Raw genomic sequence first — 15,581 nt, 5'->3', positions numbered from 1 at the left:
CTCAGGGGTCCCTCTGTCCTTTTTTGGACATTTTCTTCACTTTTCTTTTTTGATTTGCTGATCATTTTGGCTGTGTTACAGCTGAAGGTATGGATTTCTGCAAGAAAGTGTCTTTTTTGACATATTTTTAAAATCTAATGTCAGTTACTGTTACAGGTCTATTATACACTGGTAACACATTTTGTACCCTCTGGGGTTCCTCGCGTCCAAACGAGGACACACAAAGAAAATGCCATAAAATCATCATATATCAATATTTTTTTCTGCTTTTTTTTGCATACATCTCTTAAACCACTTCAGTTCTGCTCAAACCTATCAAATGTTTATTAGTTTTCAGGTTTTTAACCCTTTAAATGCCAGTTTGAAGACATGTTTAGCCTCTTGTTTTATTTTATCAGAGTCTTTTATATCAAGACATTTCTCAAAACCAGAATATGATCAGGGTGACTTTTGAACACTGGAAATAAATCATGTACATATCCCGGCAGTAGCCCCCGTGGCACTCAAAATTTCCCTGGAATTTTCTAGTTGAATTTACTCTTGTACATACTGAAGAACAGAAAATATCCATATGGTCGAAAGTCTGACATGATAGAAGCTCTCACCTTCTCCCACCTTTTATATGTCACCAAACTAAATACAAGCTGTATGGAGGCCTTCAGTAGTGTTACAAACCCACTCTATTATCATGTGACAAAGTTCAGTTTTAAAGTGATAGTTTGGGTTCTCTAAACTGGAAGAGGTACCCTCACTTCAAATAATCTGAAGTATACCTTAAGCAGTGCAGGGTGGTGACTGACTGAGTGAATGAAGGTTTTTTTCCCTCATGGTATATATGTGGCTGCGACTGGGATCATTCAGTTCAACAAACCTACACACTCCACTTGAATGGACTCGACTCAGCTACTGCTGATACCAGCTCTTGTATGTGAACTGCAGCCTGAACAGATTTTGTTTATGTTCGACAGTCACAGCAGACTCAGAGCTTGTTAGCCTGTTAGCCTGTGGATTTTACTCCTTATTCTCATTTCCTGAAGACTTTTGTTGCTGCAGGTTCATTAAATTACACATTTACTTCCTGTTACTGTTAATAATTGTTCAGCATTTTTTTAAAAATACTTTAAAAACTCATCTCCAAATTAGTTTTATTTCTACAGCTGTCATGACACAACATGCACACAAGTTCTCAAAATTGTGTTTATTTATTGTAAAAGTGAACACATACTTGATGCTACAGCATCAACAACATTATCAAAGGAGGTCAAGTAAAAACACTTGATGTTATAATTTATAAGTTGTATGTAGGATAAGGTTTAACATTGTGGGAGGAAATTGTAGCCTATTCTTTTACTTCATCCGGCTCCACATCCTGTGTCATGTTGTTTGCCTGAAACATGTGCAACACAAAATACTTTCTGCCCCTTGCTATATACCAAGGTAAAACAACAAGATTGTTGTAACTCACTGTACAGCATCAACAATTACTGTGTCACCTAGCAACATAGCATTTTGTCTGTTTGTAGGCTGCAGCCACCGTGGAGTTTGTTGTTTATACATCTCTGTATTTCCCGCTGCTTTATCCTGCTGTTAATTCCATAAGAGGTGATAGCTGTTTGATTTATGTTGTTTCTATTATTTCGTGTATTTCCATTCACAGTAATAAAGGTAGATAAAGAACAGAAACACCTCTATGTAAAATTTAGGCGTCACGTCATTGACACATGCACTGGGATTTATTGGTTGCTTTCGGTGCTGTTCTCCCCCAGAACAGTGTAAATACATTGAAATACCAATGTATATACACCTGGTAGGTAGCCAGTCAGCAGGTATGTAACCACACACACCATGCAAACACAGGCAGGATAAACTCTGGAGCTCATGGTGCATTGGTTACAGCCATAAAGATCCAGATAAGGATAGAGACACTTTAAAGACCTGTTGTGGAAGCAGACATAGATGAGAAAAGCTGATAGGACCTTTGTTTGTGGGATTTCTGAGCCAGATACTCCAAGGAAGCATGTGGGTTTAGTGAGTACCAACAAAGGCAACTGAATGGTAAAGCCAAGTAAATCTGTCTGCGCCCACACAGGGGTGGGCGGAGGCTCATACACACACCCATATATTACCTAGTGCCTAGATAAGGAGAATACCATGGGTATAAGTACAGATACATGTTGGTCATTGCTGAAACAGGAGAAAATCACTGAACCTTCTTCACGTTGTTTAATGTAGTTGACAAAAGAGCTGTCCTCTCGCATGCTCCACCTCAGCAGATGGAGTCTGACACTTTCAAATGTGCATTTCTCTGAGTATTTACATAACAACACGATGAAAGCTCTGGCACCGCTACTAAATAGACTGAGTGGTCGGACTGTTTGGTCAAGAGTTGGAGTGAATGTTCCATCTCAACAGATCCAATCTGAGTCTGGGCTGATAGAAAGTCCAATCCAAGGCTTTTACTATTTACATAACCACTGAAAAAATATGATGATTGAATATTTGTCTGACATGTTCAAATAACAGCTGTAACCTACTTAATCTGACACATTATTTTTTACACCTGACACGAGCCTCAAACAAACCTTAAACCTCTAAAATCTTATTACACATTATACATGACACATTACAGACATAAAGAGATCATAAAAGAGAGCAGACCATTTCTATCAGCACCATTATTAACTGGTTGAAGCCAATGTCAAACCCTGGCTGCTAAGAGGGAACAGATTCCTATAAATATATCTACCTAAAATGAAGCACAGGTCTTCACTGTATCTGTAATCTGACATGATACACCAGGTACATGTAGAGGAGACACCCCTCTGCCACACATCACCCTCTAACCAGAAGCTGATTCATACTGACATCCAAAAACTAAGTATTACGCAACCTACTGTGCACCTTAAAACCAGAGGCTTGTTGGGGGGCTGCTTCATCAGGATGGGTTAGGTGTCAGTCATTGTTAACTGATATACACGTTATTTGGTGGTATTTAAATTTGACACAGCTGCCATTCTCACCAATGTACGGATATGAGGCTGTGTACATTCCTGATGAGGCCCACACTAACAGAGGCAGACAGAGCCTCTGACAGAGAGCAGAGCCACTACACAGGAGTTTTTGATATTTCAAAGCAGTAAAAGTCCTAAAAATTGGTGCCCCAGTGGCTCACCTGAAAGAGCATGTACCACTAAGTAAGTCTTTACCGCAGTGGCCTCGGTTTGAATCCGACCCTTTATCATCTGTATGAAATAAACTTTGAATTAGTTCTTTTTAAGTGTAAACTGGCACAACACTGGTGAGGATTTTCTGTGTTTCCTTCGCTTACATCACAGTAAACTGAAGCTTTTGACCTGTTGGTTGGACATAAAAAGATATTTGATGATTGCACCTTGAGCTCTAGAAAACTGAGAACTTTTCATTACACAGAAAATCAAACAATCAATAATCAAAATAAACATTAGTGGCAGCCCTGCTGAAAAATAATGACATTGTGTTGATACACTGTTCAACCTAAACTAGGCGTATAAATAGGGGGGTTGTGACCCCCAAATGTCAGTCAGAGGAAGCAGAGAAGTCCCCTCACTCCACCCACTACGGCCATCTGCTGTTCCTATTTGCCACATCTGGAAGACAGATCACCTCGAGGCCAACAGAAGCAACCAATGACATCATGTGCTGGTTCCACCCACATGAGAAGGAGAAGGCGACATGTGTTTCTAAGTCTGTGTGTGTGTGTTTATTGTGTGTGTTTGTGAGTGTGTTACAGGATAAGTTACGACTTCTTCCTTCTAAAGTAAAGAAAATGAGTGGGTTCAAGATAGAGGTCATTTTAGGTGTAGAGGTATTTTCATCAGCAGACTAAGGGCATTCCTCTGCTTGCTCCAACTCAAACCCTGCTGCCAGCCATAATTACTGAGCACTAAACAAACACTGCTAAACATAGACGCGCGCACACACACACACACACACACACACACACACACACACACACACACACACACACACACACACACTCTTCCACACTCCTTGCAAGCATAAAACACCGCCTACACTCACAGTACAGCTCTCTCTGCTTCTTGTCTTTGCAGTCTGATAACCCTTCATGCCACCAGTCAGACCTCTGGGTTTGACTGGGTAACAAACAGTAGCTACACCGCTGAGTGTCTGTTACAGCTGCAAGGTCCTGGGTTTAAATCTACAGCCCTGCTCCTCTCTGTGTGTTCTGTGTGGGACAAACTATTTCACAGCCACAGTGCTGATCTGAGCAGATCTGTGCCAAACTCTCAGAACAGGAGCACAGATTGGCTTTTACCAGCAGCTTAATTCTCCACAGAGGTGTCCTCCTCTCCACTACAAACAGACCAGCTGATTATAACCAGCAGAAACACTGAATAAACAGTTTCACATTAAAAATCAGTATTTCTCTGATGCTCTTTAGCACAAAGGACGTCACTGTGAGAGAGGCTGTTTGCTCAGCTTGTTTCTCTGATAACTTCAGGTCCAATGACTAAAATCCTCTATGGGGTTAAAGGTTATACAGTGGCAAGAAAAAGTATGTGAACCATTTGGAATGAATTGGTTTTCTAAACTGATTTGACATAAATTGTAATCTGATCTTCATCCAAGTCACAAATGTAGACAAACACAGTGTCCCTAAACTAATATCACACAAACAATTATAATATTTTGTGTCTTCATTGAATACAGCCATTAAACATTCACGGTGCTGGTGGAAAAAGTAAGTGAACCCCTGGATTTAATAACTGGTTGAACCTCATTTAGCATTTGTGTGTGTGTTAGACTCATGAACAGAGATGTTAACCTAATGAGTCCTTTAAGCCTTCAGCTGAAACTCTGAGGTTATTTGTTAGCGTCACTTAGCATCTGTGTTGAGCTTTTAGAGTCATCTCAGCTGGATGTCCACTTCTAGGAGAGTAGCTACAGAACTAAATCATCTCCATTTATCGACAGTTTATGTGAGTGTGGACTGATGAAGATCTAAACTCTTTGAGATGACTGTGACATTTTCAGCTTCATGCTAATCAATTCTTGACCCTAAGTCTAACATTACAATATATTTACTGTTGATTATAAGCAGAGGTGAGTGTTGGCTGACAGGTCAGGCTCTGCCTGTGGCATCATGTGGGCACTGTGGCAATCTTCTTCTGCTTTGGCAGTGACCATCCTTTAGAAAGAATATAACAATTAGCCACCATCTCTACAAAAAAGACATTTAGATGATTAGATCTGAATGTCTTTATAGGACATATAACAACACAGAACTATTGCTACATAGAAATACAAGTCCCAGGTTATTTTGCTCAGGGGACCATGGTTTTATGGGTATAAAGTAATTATTTGAAAGGGATGGTTTGTGCATTGAGTGCAGCAGTTATGGACAGTGGTTTTTTTTGTGTGTGGCTGACCAACATAGGTACACGAATAATATTTAAAAAAATATTTTCATGAGAATAAGAGAAATGGTCTCAACTTTTAGGCTAAAATATATCTGCTAGAACCAGTATTGTGAGGAGCACCCTCATGTTTGTAAAACAAAAGAGCAATACATAGAGAAGTATGCATTTATATGAATAACAGTGGTCTAAGCAATTACACCTTAATAACACCATCTTAAAAACTTGTTGTAAACAGGTCGCCAACGACCAACTGATTTTTAGAGGTTTGAAGAGCTAAGCTACGTTTCTATCACATAAAGTTGCACTCACCGATGGGACAGAAACTAAAACACAAAACACAAACGTCCAATTCACAGCTATTGCAGACATAAGAATAACACTGTCAAACAACATCTGGTCACCTCTATTATACAGACATCACCAAACATATAGGCTACACAGATTACATACAAGGCAACGTTAAGTGTAATCATCAAGTTACCTACACTGTCTACTAGCGTAGCTGATGTTGCTTACACCCACAGTGTTATCTAACATTAGCTTTGGCTAATACATAAAACATACATTGGTTTATGATTAAACAGCTGAAAAACCTTATGAAGCAGCTCTCTACGTTAGTATAACACCCCCACCCCTCCCTCCCTTCCTCAAAACAAAACAAACAAGATAATTACCTGTCTAACAGAAATACAGCCATCACTTTTTAGCTCCTCTGTCTCCTGAGATGTTGCCATCGTTGTAAAGCAACATCAGTCTTGACTCTTGTTCAGTCTCTTGAACTGTCCAATTTTATTATCATTGCAGCTTTTTCTGGTACCGCCTTCCTTTTACGAGTGAAGTTGCTGCTGAAGTCAAAGCCTGGGGTCGAACTTGCTGAACTTTCTCTGCTATTGCTCTGTGTCTTCTTCCCCTTCTTCACCCGTGACTGCTGCTTGTCTGACACAGAAGCAGCTCGGTCATGCAGGAGTAAGCGCGAGTGCACGGCCAGAGTACGCGCAGGCACGCTAGTCTGAGGTTGACAGACAGGTTGACCAGCCAATCATTTCATCTGGGCATCTTTTTTCTGTTTGTTGTCGGAGCATTCAATTTTATTCATCGCTATCGGGATATTAAGAGAGTTTAAAGATTACCTACTCCAGCTTAAAGTCCTTGCTCTGAAAAAGTTTGAGAAACACTGCTTTAAGGTGATGTGATGTGAAAACTCTTGTGTACTCCTGGGAATGACATGAGAGTGTTGTACCTGTTTCTAACAAACCATCTTCACCCTAACTTGTCACTGTAGAGGTTGTTTCCTCCACCAAGCAGGTTATGTTTTCACTTCCATCTGTATGTGAGTGTCAGTGTGAATGAGTGGATGAACTGCAAGATCAAAGGTGACATCATTCAAGAAGCAGTCTCCCACAATCCTCACACATTAACTCAGTCATAAAGCTTATGCTGACAACAGGAGGCCTGGCAGTCACAGAGCAGGGGAGAAAAGCACAGAGAGGGAGGAGAAAGGAAAGGAAGCAAGGAGAGACAGAAAGGGAAGAAGGAGTAAAAACACAAGGAGGAGCAGAGCTGGGAGGAGTAGATGGTGAGAGTAAACAGTGTGAGGGGACTGGAATGTGTTCAAGCAGCCACAGTGACTGAAGGTACACTGTCAGCCTGTCAGCTAAATACTAACTGCAGCAGAGCAAATAAGACTGCATTTTCACCACAGAGCTCCAGTCCTCAAGAGACTAATCTGGTCTCATAGTGAGGGAAAGACCGAGGAAGCTGTTGGAGCATACAGAGATCAGTAATGGGAGAGGGAGATGTGTTGGAGCAGATGGAGGAGGTAGAAATACTTGGCTCCTCTAGTTTGGCCTGAGTTTCACTGGGTGGAGCGACAAATGAGAGGATGTTGATATTAAACACAGGAAGACAGACAAACAAAAGCTCTGCTGGACCCACACAGGCCACAGAAAACAGACCAAACCATAATTCACATGAGGACCAGCAGTGTTTTCCTGCAGTGTGCTCCTTTGGACACAGCTTAGACCTGACACTAACACTATCCTAGCTTAATCTGTGTAACATTATATTACTGAACTGAGCAATTCATTAATCAACTGACAGAATATCATTCAACAACAGTTTTGATAAGCAATGTTTTAGTCATTTAATAAAAAAATGCCAAATATTTAATTAGTGTGAGGATTTTACAGTTAGGCCCAGAAATATTTGGACAGTGACACAATCTTCATGATTTGGGCTCTGCATGCCACCACATTGGATTTGAAATGAAACAACTACAACGGAATTGAAGTGCAGACTTTAAGGTTTAATTCAAGGGGTTGAACAAAAATATGATTAAACATGTAGGAATTGTAGCTATTTTTATACAAACGCTCCTCATTTCAGGGGCTCAAAAGTAATTGGACAAATAAACATAACCCTAAGTAAAATGTTACTTTTTGATATTTTGTTGAGAATCCTTTACAGGCAATGACTGCCTGAAGTCTGGAACCCATGGACATCACCAAACGCTGGGTTTCCTCCTTTGTGATGCTTTGCCAGGCCTTTACTGCAGCTGTCTTCAGTTGTTGCTTGTTTGTGGGTCTTTCTGCCTTAAGTTTTGTCTTGAGCAAGTGAAATACATGGTCAATTGGGTTGAGATCTGGTGATTGACTCGGCCATTGCAGAATATTCCACTTCTTTGCTTTAAAAAACTCCTTGCTTTTGCAGTATGTTTTGCATCATTGTCCATCTGTACTGTGAAGCGCCGTCCAATCAACTTTGCTGCATTTGGCTGAATCTGAGCAGAAAGTATATCCCTATACACTTCAGAATTCATCCGGCTGCTTCTGTCTTTTGTCACATCATCAATAAACACAAGTGACCCAGTGCCATTGGAAGCCATGCATGCCCATGCCATCACACTGCTTCCACCATGTTTTACAGAAGATGTGGTGTGCTTTGGATCATGAGCTGTTCCAATTCTTCTCCAAACTTTCTTTTTCCCATCATTCTGGTACAGGTTGATCTTAGTCTCATCTGTCCAAAGAATGCAGTTCCAGAACTGGGCTGGCTTCTCCAGGTGTTTTTTGGCCTTTCTATTTTTGAGGCTGATTAATGGTTTGCACCTTGTGGTGAATCCTTTGTATTTACTCTCATGAAGTCTTCTCTTTATGGTAGACTTAGATACTGATACACCTACTTCCTGGAGAGTGTTCTTCACTTGAGTGGATGTTGTGAAGGGGTTTTTCTTTACCATGGAAAGGATTCTGCGATCATCCACCACTGTTGTCTTCCGTGGACGTCCAGGCCTTTTTGAGTTCCCAAGCTCACCAGTGCACTCTTTTTTTCTCAGAATGTACCAAACTTTTGATTTGGCCACTCCTAACATTTCTGCTATCTCTCTGATGGATTTCTTCTTTTTTTTTCAGCCTCAGGATGGTATGTTTCACCTCCATTGAGAGCTCCTTTGACCGCATGTTGTGTGTTCACAGCAACAGCTTCCAAATGCAAACGCCACACCTGGAATCAACTCCAGACCTTTTAACTGCTTAATTGATGACAGGTTAACAAGGGAAGAGCCCATGCAGCCTTTTTTTTTTGCAGCCTTCTGAGTCAATTGTCCAATTACTTTTGGTCCCTTGAAAAAGAGGTGGGTACGTATTAAAGAGCTGTAATTCCTAAACCCTTGCTCCAATTTGGATGTGAATACTCTCAAATTATAGCTGGGAGTCTGCACTTTAAGCCCATATTGATTATATAATTGTATCCTGAATATGTTTTCATAAACAGCTAAAATAACAAAACTTGTCATGGTCCAAATATTTCTGGGCCTAACTGTATATCATTGTCACTTCTAATAAACCAATTGATTAATGGGAAAAGAAAGTGATGCTTGCAGCTCAGTGAGGCTGTACTAATGCACAACACTGCTTTGTAGGGGTGCATGATTCAGAAAATGTCAAGATTCAATACAAATCAATTCTTGACTCAAAAATGATTCTTAATTCAAAATACGATCATATAGTATTCACCTATGAGTAGTTGATGATCATGAGTAGTTCACCTATGACATGCACTCCAGTATGTTGCATCCCGTTTCTATGGTTATGTAACCTCTATTCCCACAGTGACGTTTACATAGATCAGTCAACTATGACCACATAATCAGATGTTAGACTGATTTTATGAATAGTTTGATCATGTTGAGAATATGATGCAGCATCAGACAAACATCCAGCTCAGTAATATAAGACCATACCATCGATGTTGCAGGTTGTAATTAGCCTAACATTAAGCAGCAGGTGAATGAACACAAGTAGTTTGTGTTTTGAATGATTTCATTTACTGACTTGTGTCGAACAAATGAAGCCACACTGGAAACATACATTCAGAGGAGAAGCTGCAGTGCAGGTAGAGGTCAAGTTTAGCTAACATGCTAGGCTAAGCTAGCTTTCATTTTCAGTAGCACAGGTTGTCCAAGTGTAACAGACTGACTTTGTCATGTTACTGTGTAAAAGCATCACAGATGAAGAAACTTTCTGTCTTTTCATCTTTATTAATTAACCATTTAATTAACCATTTAATTCATTGAGCAGCTCAGAGGCTATCGGCTGTTACTGGCATCTTTTAAGGTGGAATGTTTTCTTGACTGTTACTCAATGCAGGGTTGACGTTTGGAAATGAATTGATGCACCTTAAATGTCAATATAACAACTGTCACCCTTTCATTTGTTACTTGCTCCTCATGACATACACTTGAGTGATGATCACATCTTATAAAGCTACAGATAACATAGGTCTTATCAAGCTGCTTCTCCCCCTCAAGGTGATAAAATCCGAAATGTGTCCAAACACTGCCTTCAAAGCAGGTTGAATTACTTTTTGGTTTATGTTTCTCATCACTCACACTGCACTTGGTGGAAGAATACCTGGGCAGAAACAAGCACGTCACCATCTTTCGGAGTGGTGAGCTAAACTCGTGTCAGGAAAAAACGTGGACCTGAATTGAGATTCTAATGTGAATTGATTTTTTTGGACACCCCTAGTGCTTTGAGCTAATGTCAGAATTCTAACTACTCCCAATGACAATGCTAACATGCTGTTGTTGCAGTTTTCATCACATTAGTTTAGTGTGAGTGATGCATCATTATAGAGTGTTAGCACTAAACACCAGGTACCGCTGAGGCTGATGGGAATGAGATTAGTTTTGCAGGTTTTTAGTTATAAAGCAAAGTGTTTGATGATGATGGAGCGAGACGAAAAGTCTTGATGACTTAACATTAGCTCCAGAAGACATTTAACCCAGGGCTAGTAAAGGTGCAGTATGAATGGTAGAGCCCTGGGCTTAGGTTATCTCTGGTTTAACAACTGCCCCTTGACATATTTTAGTCTGGACCAAAGTGGTGTACTCAGAATCAACCAACTAATGCACGAGAAAAAATTTAAAATTTTAATTTAATAAAATGCAAATGTCTTCGGGCAGATGACCCAGTGTAATTCCTAATAGTATTCTGATACTTTGCTTACGATAACAAAAAAATGTGTGTACATGTAATTCTGTCATCACAATATTTGTGACAGAAGAAGAAAATAATAAACAGTAGGAGAACACACACACATACACACACACACGTGCAGTCAGACATCAGACATGGTGTATGAACCTGGAGCACATGGCTCTTGTTCTTATATTTTGCCTTCAGTGTGTTTCCATGACAACCACACACTGAAGTTACAGTACAGTAGTGTGAGTGTGTGTGTGTGTGTGTGTGTGTGTGTCAGATAAATAAGAGAGTGAATTGAATTAAAGGGAGGACAGGAGTGTGACAGAGGTAACAATGAGCATCACACCGACAAAGCAGCAGCTTACAGGAAGCAAAACAGATGGACGACCTCAGGACACTGTGTGATGATATGCTGTGAGAGAGATGCATGGATACTACCCATGATCCTTCCTTAGTGTGGTTTGGAGCTGATTCACTGACTTTCTGGAAGTGTTCAGAGGTGAACTCCTCCACTTCATTTTATAAATCAAAAACAAATGCTTTTCTCCTGACGCTGGAATACAGAGTAGAAACATCACTAGTCATTTCAGAGGGGATGAAGTTCTCTTAGTGGGAGGTAAATTATTTATTCAGGGATCTGACAAGAAGTGCTGGACTTCCTGTAGTAGTTTCTCTTTTCTTTTAGACAAGTCAGCTCTAAGGATTTTCTGACAACCAGATAGTAAAGTAGGATGTATGTTTAAGGCGGGGCTGCAGCTATTGATTATTTTCTTTATAGATGAATCATTCGGCCTCCAGAATGAGGCTTGTTTTGACCAACTAATGGTAGTCCAAAATCCCAAGATATTTAGTTTACTGTTACATAAATGGAAAGTGATGAGCTGGAACTAGGAAATGTTTGCTATTTTGTCTTGATTAATAACTTAACTCATTATAAAAAAAAAATAGCTGCAGAACCGTTGGCAAAAGTTTATTGGCAATTTAATTAATCAGCTGTTTCAGCTGTAATATGAGGATAATGCTGGTGTAATACTTTTGGATCACTGCTTTACTCTGAGTGTATAAAATCATTTCTCCACACAGGTCCCTCTGTGTAGGTCTGAGGCTCATCTGACATTTAACTGCTTGTCAAATTAATGTTCACAAATTAAATTAAATGTACCTGACACACTGATATAACTGCTGTAGTCTGCTATACTGATGCCCCTGATTCATACAGTAACTACAGTCACCACTCACATTAACCACACAACACAACTAATATTAATCACCCACAGCTGATATAATCTGCCACTGGTAGCTTGTATCACTTTAACCTGTGAAAGCGACATTCAGCACAGGTGAAATATGAGAAGGTGCCTCAATGTTGTGTTCATTGCTTTGCTGATAAAGAAATAAGTTGGAAATTAGGAAGTTTGTTCAGACATTTATCAGCATCAAAGACACGGACACCGGATCCACAATGGACCCGGCTAGCAGAACCCCAACCCTCCATACAAAAAAAAAAAAAATTCCCAAAACCTGACTTAGAGGAATGTAATGTTTTGAGTTTACACATAGAGCCAAACCTTCCTACTGTTATATACAGCTTTAACTGAACTCTGAGTGAATGAACAGCATATGACTGAAATCAGGAACTATCTTCTCAAATAATAAGCAAAGAAAATGATGAATCAAACCAGAAACCCAGTCCTGTCCCGGTTTGTGCCCCTCACATGTTACCATTACACTGGAGTCACAGAGCTAAGCCTCTGTTTTCTCTGAGACACAGTCCTGATGAATGTTGTTGAATAACTCCGGAAAATCATACACACATAATTTTGAGTGAAAGTAAGCAGTATAAGTATGGACAACTATAACTGCAGCAAAGCAGAGATGGGGATATGTCACATCCGGAGTTTGTCTTTGTTTGGTTTAGGACATAGAGCCATAACTTCGGAAACAGGATAAAATAAATGACATTTTGAAAATTCCTTCAAAACAGCAGTGAGAGTTGTTAATTCACCTCCAGGGATTGATCTTCTATAGAAAGCAAATCCAAGCTCTGTGTCTTGAATGTACATGAGAGGCACAAAATGAGGCAAACCCAGCCCAACCTCTATGACACACTTCAGATGAAGCTGATCCCAGACCACCACAACCAAGGAGCTGACATCTCAGCAGATTTCCAATTATAGATGATGGTTTTATCAGTTCAAACGTGACTCTGTCCTCAGGTTACGTTTCGATTACCAGCAGTTTGGACATTTTGTGAGCTCGATTTTTAATGTAATTACCTTGTGCAGCGTTGGGTGCATGCATCATTCATGGCAGACATTATGGTTACATTGTTGGGTGTAAGAGTTTATGCTAAGCAAGGTGATGGTTAGGTAATGGTAATGGTTAGGCTGTACTGAACTTGTCTCTTCTGCAGGAAGAGGCAATGGTGACATTCATATTTTTATTTTCTAAGCTAACCCTGCCCTCTCAGGTACTGCTGGGGTCCCCACTTCAGGAACTGCTACAGGCTGCTCTCTGGAACTCATTAGTCATTTTCATTGCATTGCAGGTAATTATAAATCCTCAAATATTAGTTCATTATTTCAGAAAGTCAATGAGTGGAAAAAAGAGCCCCACTGTGTAAACTTCACAGGGGGATTCAAAAGGAAATGAGTGTTTTTTTCCCTCACAGCAACAAAGTCATCATACCTTCACGCTTCAGTATAAGTCTGTCATGACAAAAAACCAATGGAGGTTACGTGGGAATAAAAAGAGCAGAACATAATGATTTACGTGTCATTTGACACCAGTGTGTCTCCAGCAGCGGGCTCAGTCAAACTATCGGACACTGTAACAACAAAAGAAGGGAGAACGTACCGTAAATGAAGCGACGGTAAAGACGGCTCTTGTCTCCGACTGGAACATGTATTTTTATCCCGATTATCCCGGCTCAAGATCTCGCTTTATTACTGCCGACCCTCTGCCACACTCCAGTCCTCTGTCTGCTGTTTTTTCCCTCTAGTATGGATGGAAAACAACGTCCTCACTGAGGGGAGAAACCGGGCGGGTCCCGAGCGTTTGGACAACCCGACCGACCAATCGGCTGTCGCTATGACAACGATCTGCTGCTCTGAGCTAATCGGGTTCTGCTCTCAACACACAGGCGTGCGATAATTGGTTGGCAGAAGAAAGACCTCCCAGTTAAAATTACTACAGCACCGGGGGAAGAGCGAGAGCCAGTGCAATGTGATCCCCTCCATACGAGGCAACATACCTCCAGCTGCATCCGCTGGTGGTGTGTGACCAGAAACAGTTCAACAAATTCACTCAGTCGAAGTCTGTTCAGGAGGTTTCTGTCCAATACAAGCAAAATTTCTGAGCTATAAATTGTAAACTATTATATATATAATGTTAGAAACGTAAACACTGATATTTGATTTGCTTTAAAAACTAATGCAGTGATCAAACTCTCTGTGGCTTTAATTTCCTGTATAGAATCATTTGTTGTACCGTTACGTCCAAATATCCATGAGATTATTTCCCTAAAATGAGTTCCTAACGCTCCTCATACTCTTTGTAATAGATTTAAAATGGTCATCTCTGTCCTCGCAGAAGAAAAAAGAACAGCAGCATGGGAATGTGCGGTCATTTCCAAAACCACACTTCACTCTCTTTTAAAAAACTTAATGATGTCATAAGAATAGGTTTATAACACCAAGAAGAAGATAATTTTAATGAGGTAAAGTGGCTTTGATGCTGTCTTTAAGTTGTTTCTGTAGTTGGATATCAAGTTGCTGTTGTTTCCCTCCCTCTGACGTCCTGGAAAAATAGGAGCTGAGAGATTCTTGCTTATAGTAGGGACTTCAGCTACATCAAGATAGTCACATTACTACCGGAAATATGAGGGTGATACCTTCAAATTAAAACAAAACGTCAGTTAAATAGCCTGTGCAAAAGAAGCTTTCAATGGCATGTGATGAGTGCAGGGCAGTTTGCGCAATTACGTATATCCACTGTAAAATTCTTACTTTAATCTAAATTAATTTGGATATTACCATTACAAGATTAAGACCTATAAACAATGATGATTATGATGATGATGGTTATATAAAAATGCAAAATCAATGGCAAAGAGTAAATCTGTGACTTAAAAACAGTTGCACAGTGGTGGAGGAAGTACCTAGAGTGACTTTTCCTTTACTTAAAGTACTTGGAATAAAAGTACTCTATTAGAAGTTAAAGTCCTACATTGAAAATGTTACTCAAGTAAAACTAAGTGCAGACAAAAGCCCTGTAAGTGATGTATTCTTATTTCATTATTGTTATTGGTGCATTAATGTATAAACAGCATTTTACTGTTGCAGTTGGCTGAGGTGGACCTCAATTTAAACTATTTCATACAGGGCTGCAAGAAATTATTGTTTTTCATTATTGATTAACATGCTGAATATGTTCTTGACTATTCAATTGATTGATAGTTGGCTTTGTAAAAAGAAAATACTAAAATTACTGACATTATTAAAATGAAAAAACAGAAAACTTACATTTGAGAAGCTCAAATCATAAATTGTTTGGCATTTTTGACTGAAAAATGAGGAATATCAAAATGAATTAATTTTCTGTCAATTGATTCACTGTCAATAAACTAATAGTCTCATCTCTACTTGATATTTCATCTATAACAAAGCATCATCCT

General features: G+C 39.8%; 1 protein-coding gene and 1 long non-coding RNA gene across 3 annotated transcripts in view; one reads left to right on the top strand and one right to left on the bottom strand.

Moving 5' to 3' along the window:
• ccdc102a (coiled-coil domain containing 102A) overlaps nt 1-13,985 on the bottom strand; it is a 101,526-nt gene extending 87,541 nt beyond the window's left edge. Inside the window, exon 1 of one of the 2 annotated variants that reach the window (XM_023425555.2) lies at nt 13,763-13,985. The gene's annotated coding sequence lies outside the window, so the exon portion shown is untranslated. Of the gene's footprint in view, nt 1-6,094; nt 6,315-13,762 lie in introns of those variants that run through there. The other variant, XM_023425556.2, reaches the window with a different exon arrangement.
• The window catches only part of LOC147817987 (uncharacterized), a 273,041-nt gene that overhangs the window by 142,469 nt on the left and 114,991 nt on the right, over nt 1-15,581 (top strand). The gene's annotated exons all lie outside the window — the stretch shown is intronic.

Source organism: Seriola lalandi, unplaced genomic scaffold (assembly GCF_002814215.2).
Source record: "Seriola lalandi dorsalis isolate HSWRI2012SDOR001 ecotype SW California unplaced genomic scaffold, Sedor1 jcf7180002054784, whole genome shotgun sequence".
NCBI lineage: Eukaryota > Metazoa > Chordata > Actinopteri > Carangiformes > Carangidae > Seriola > Seriola lalandi.
Note: the sequence above shows the minus strand (reverse complement) of the source record. Positions and strands in the feature narration are given on the sequence as shown.